The sequence below is a fragment of the Petaurus breviceps genome, unplaced genomic scaffold (assembly GCF_028583685.1).
Source record: "Petaurus breviceps papuanus isolate PSGF00001 unplaced genomic scaffold, PetGlider_PUasm1.0 337, whole genome shotgun sequence".
In the NCBI taxonomy this organism is placed as follows: domain Eukaryota; kingdom Metazoa; phylum Chordata; class Mammalia; order Diprotodontia; family Petauridae; genus Petaurus; species Petaurus breviceps.
This window is the reverse complement of record NW_027186108.1, coordinates 5,751-10,947: the sequence shown is the minus strand read 5'-3', so window position 1 is coordinate 10,947 and position 5,197 is coordinate 5,751. Positions and strand designations below refer to the sequence as shown.

The 5,197-nt window shown below is 44.7% G+C and overlaps 1 long non-coding RNA gene across 1 annotated transcript; it reads left to right on the top strand.

Moving 5' to 3' along the window:
• Positions 1-89: 89 nt before the first annotated feature.
• On the top strand, positions 90-4,891 carry LOC138167930 (uncharacterized). Its single transcript, XR_011169994.1, has 4 exons — positions 90-536; positions 911-958; positions 3,784-3,807; positions 4,722-4,891. It is a non-coding gene; the product is annotated as an uncharacterized lncRNA (long non-coding RNA).
• Positions 4,892-5,197: the final 306 nt, after the last annotated feature.

The window sequence follows — 5,197 nt, the reverse complement described above, 5'->3', positions numbered from 1 at the left end:
GAACTCAGCTGCCCAGCTGGCTAAGCAGATGACATCTGCAGGGACCACCCCATCCCTCTCTGCCCCACTTATATACTCTTCAGTGTGAGGGCTCATTTCCAGGCTGGAGCAGAGGGATGGGAAAAGGAGGCTAGTCTTCTCCTCATTGAGTTTTCCAACTACCCTGTACATGGGGCAGGAGAGGCTTTGGGGGCCCCAGAGAATAGGTATCCTTTTTCCTTTTCTTTTCCCCTTCTAGTCATCCTTCTTTTTCCAGATTACCACAAACTTCATACCAACTACAGAAAACAGAAACTACAATACTTATACTACCAGGGCTCCCATCAACTAACTGTGGCTGTTCCTTCCACAGATGGTGGTCACATCTTAGCACATGGTCTCCAAGACTTGTCCTGGCCAAAAATTCAACCCCCTGTGGCCATCCAGGGGGTGAGTCTCTATGTACTGAGCTAGGCTGGCCCTTAGACAAGAGACCTGAACCTCTGGTCAAAGCCTTTGTAGCTTACTCTGGAACTTAGCACAGGATCTGAAACATAGTAAGCCCTTGATGAATGTTTATTGATTGATTGTAGAGAGAGTGACATCCCCAATGACATCATGGGTCCTTAAAGCACTGAGGTGACATCAGCCTTAAGAGGAAGTCCTCAGCCTCAGGTTCCTTATCAGTAAATGAAGGCATTCCTCTAGTTGCCCCATCATTTTCTCTTCCAACACTAATCATCATCCCAGCAGGGGAATCCCTAGGTCAAAGGGTATGATTGATTTTGCAGTTTTATGGCATAGAGCCAGACAGCTTTCTTAAGGAGGCTACACAGATTCACAGCCCCTCCAATAATGGCACCCTGGCCCTTTTTATCCATAGCTGCTATTGCATTACATTTTATCATTTTTAATCACTTTCTTTATGTAGGAGTTCTTCGATTTCCAGACAAGAACCAGAAAACCTTCCCACCTAAACGTGAGTGACAAGTTTGATTGTCTCTCTAGCCCCAGGGCCCAGTGAGTCCTTGACAATCCATCCATGGTACTTGTGTCCAGGCATCTTCTTAAGAAGACCCTTAGTTTCCTATAATTAAGAAAATTCCCTCTCCATGGTACAGGTTAGGTCAGTCACAGAGAACTAGGTGTCCTTTCCCTCTTTGTGGGATGGAGGAGATAGAACATAGGAGGTTCTAAGAACCACCAAGGAAATAGAGTGTCTAGAGATCCAGTCTCCAAATCCAGAGGAACTGGGTTCGAATGTAGCCTCTGACATGGACTGGTTGTGTGACCCTGGACAAAATACGTCATTTCATAGGGTCTCAGCAAGTCTCTGTGCCTGTGAGCTGCTAAAGACTGTAGATCTGCACTGGTAGAGGGAGCTTCTTCACTGGCTGTTCCCTATAGTCTTTACCAATGAAATCACTGGAACTAAAATATATATGGGGTGTCCCAAAAGTCTTTTTGTTGTTCATTCGTTTCAGTCACGGACAACTCTTAGTGACCCCATTTGGGGTTTTCTTGGCAAAGATACCAGAGTTGTTTGCTACTTCCTTCTCCAGATCATTTTTACAGAAGAGGAAACTGAAGCAAATAGGATTAAGCAACTTCCCTTAAAAGTCTTAGTGCAATTTAAAGCTCAATAGTTTTTGAGACACCCCACTATCTGTGTGTAGATGTGTGTTTATAAATATGTGTATTCACAGGCATATATACATGTAAATATACATCTACACACATAGGTAGTGTAGTGGATAGAATACTGGGTCTAGAGTCAGGAAGACCTGAATTCAAATCCAGCCTCACATACTTACTAGCTGTGTGACTCTCAGCAAGTCTCTTCTCTCCTCAGTTTCCTCATCTGTGAAATGACCCTGAGAATGAAATGGGAAACCTCACCATTTTCTCTATTAAGAAAACCCCAGGATGATATCTAAAAAATAAAATTAAGGGTTGGGAGAGGAATAAACTAGGGGCGGGAGAAAGGGAGAGGTAGAATGGGGTAAGTTATCTCATTCAAAAGAGGCAAGAAAGAACTTTTACAGTCTAGGAGGGGGGATGGTAAGAGGGAATGAGGAAACCTTACTGTCATCTGATTTGGCTTAAGGAGTGAATAATACACTCAATCAATTGGGTATGGAAATCTATCTTACCCTACAGGAGAGGAGGGGGGAAGGGGAAAAGAGAGGGGGGCTGATAGAAGGGAGGGCAGATTAGGGGAAGGGTAATCAGAAGAAAACAGTTTCGAGGAAGGACAGGGTCAAAAGAGAGAATAGAATAAATGGGGGACAGGATAGGATGGAGGGAAATATAGTTAGTCTTTTACAACATGGCCATTATGGAAGTGTTCTACATGATTACACATGTAAAATCTATATCTAATTGTTGGTTTTCTCAATGATGGTGGGTAGGGAGGGAGGGAGAGAATTTGGAACTTAAAGTTTTAAAAGCAAATGTTAAAAATTGTTCTTACATGCAACTGGGAAATAAGATATATAGGCAATGGGGTATAAAAATCTATCTTGCCCTACAGGAAACTAGAAGGAGAAGGGGATAAGAGAAGGTGGGGGGCAGTGTGTGTGTGTGGGAAGTAAGGGCAGGATGGGGGAAGGCGCAATCAGAATGCATGGTCTTGGGGTGGGGGAGGGGAAAGATGGGGAAAAAAATTTAGAGCACAAAATAGTGTCAAAATGAATGTTGAAAACTAAAAACAAATACATTAAATTTTAAAAAGAAAAGAAATCCCCAAGTTGGGTCATGAAGAGTCAAACACAACTGAAAACATGACTCAGCAAAAAGATGTATATGGGGACAGCTTGGTGGTGCAGGGCACCAGGCCTGGAGTCAGGAGAAGCTGAGTTCAAATTTGGCTTCAGACACTTAACACTTACTAACTGTGTGACCTTCGGCAAGTGACTTAACCCCCAATTGCCCTGCCTTCTCCCCTCTAAAAAACAAAACAAAAAAGACACAAAAATTACTTTAAAGTTTCAAAAATACTGTGTGTCGATTATCTAATTGGAACATTTCAAATACCCTGTGATAGGGAGTCCAGGTGTGTTAATGACCCTGCCTCATAGCTGGACCCCCTGTCTCCTGTCCAGCATCCCATTGCCTCTGCCCCACTGATGGTGATAGAAAGGTGAAGGTCTCAGAGGAACATTGATTCCTACTTGTTTTTTAGATTGTTCTCTGGTGCCTTTCCTCCATCTGTCTAAACAAGACGTCAGCCATAACTTACATGTTTTAGAGCACTTTAAATTTGTCTAGTAGAACATTTCATAATGCAGTTGAATCCTTCTGATTCTTAAGGGATGAGATGGGCAGGTGTTAGCCTCCTCCTTTTACAGATGAAGAAGCTCTACTCTTAACTCATGGTCAGCAGAGACCTTAGTTCAAATCCCACCTCCCGTATCCACACTAGCTTCATGTTGTGGCCACGCTGCTGATGGACCTAGTCTCCTCATCTGTAAAATGGGGATCATAGCCTCAATAGCCCGGACCTCTCAGGGCTTCTTTGAGATAAACTGTGACAAGTGCTTTGCAGACTTTGAAGCCCTAGCTAGCTAGAAGTCAGTTGTTACTGTTAGGTCTGACACTGGCCCAACCAATCAGCTGCTAGATGGGATGGTAAGAGCCATAGGGATGGGAAAAGAAGCTGAGTCAGGGACATGTGCAGGATGGATTCGACTCTTTGATGTGAAGTGGGGCAGTCTTGTTGTGTGCTATGATTTCTGAGGAATCCTGGGGAGGGAGGGATGGCTTCTGAAGACTGAAACACGGATTTTCTCTTTTCATGAACAGGATCTGAAATGATATTCCAGTCAGGTTTGTGCCTTTTTTTGTTCTATGTTCCTATCTCCTCTGCCTCTCCCAACTGAATCCCAGATACAAAAGCCACCTGAAATATTCAGAGACAGGATCCATGGGCAGGCCAGGTCCCACAGGTCAGGGAGGGTCCAAGGGGGAATGACAGGGCCAAGGCCACACTGTTATGGCTCTCTCACAGCAGCACCAATGAAGTAGGTCATGACCCCTCCCTATGAACTGTGCTTATGTGAGGGGTGGAGGCAGAGCACCAGCAGGCTGGGGGTGACATTGCTTGGGTAACTGACCTGAAGTTCAAAGGGAACATGCCTTGATGGGGCCCCAGGTTCTATGAAGTCCAGTGTTTCCCTGCCTGTACATGTCCTACATGTCAGATGAGATAATATTTGTTAAGTACTTCCAAGGTGCTCTATAAATGATATTCATTTATATATATATATATAAATTTATATATATATATGATGATTAATTAGTGAAATATGACTACAATGTACTGAAGTATCTGAGAAATCACTGATGCCTTTATCCAAACTATTGACAGAGATGCTAAACACAATGTCCTTTCTCTGGGAAGTGCTGGGTAACTCTTCAAGGTTGACTCCTTTTTCTGTAGGAAGGAAGGAACAGAACATCATTTAATTTACCTATGGTAGAGTTTGGGAATAGAGCACTGACTGGATACCCTTCCTTATTGTGAGGAAGTGAGGTCCCGGACTCCCCCCACCCCAGGGCCTCCATAATTTAGGAGAACTTCTGGAGGTCAGGGAATATGGACATGCACCTGGGTTGAAGAGGGTACAAAGCAGGGGCCCACTCCAGCAGCCTGCTGAGCCTAGGGCTTCCAGGCAGGGACCAAGGATAAAGGGCCTGAGAGTTGGGATGTGATCCTGACCTTAGCTGTCTTGTTTTTCTAGATTCCTGCGAAAGAGCGACAGTCAACATAGTCACAGACTTTAAGCAACTGCAGGCTGAGGTGAAACGTCATCAAAGGGAACTGACCATGATGGATGGGAACTTACAACAGTCTCTGCTTCAGGCTCTCCTGGGGCTCCTGCAGTGTGACCAGGATATGCTGGACTTAGAAGACATGGTGAGAGAGTCTGGGGGCTGGGGGCTGGGGTAGAGGAGGACAGAAGGGAAGAACAGGGTGGGGACAACACTGGATTTTGAGTTAGAGCACTTGGCTTCATATCAGACTACTTTTTTACCACGTGTGCCACCTTGGTCAAGTCAGCACAGCTCTCTGGGCCTCAGTTTCCTCATCTGTAACATGACAGGAATGGACTAGATGAATGTCAAAGACCCTTCCAGTTCTAGATCCTATGATCCTGCGACTTGAGGACCTCCCTGAGAAGCAGTTTGAGGAGGGAGAGTGGTCTCAGGATGGTAG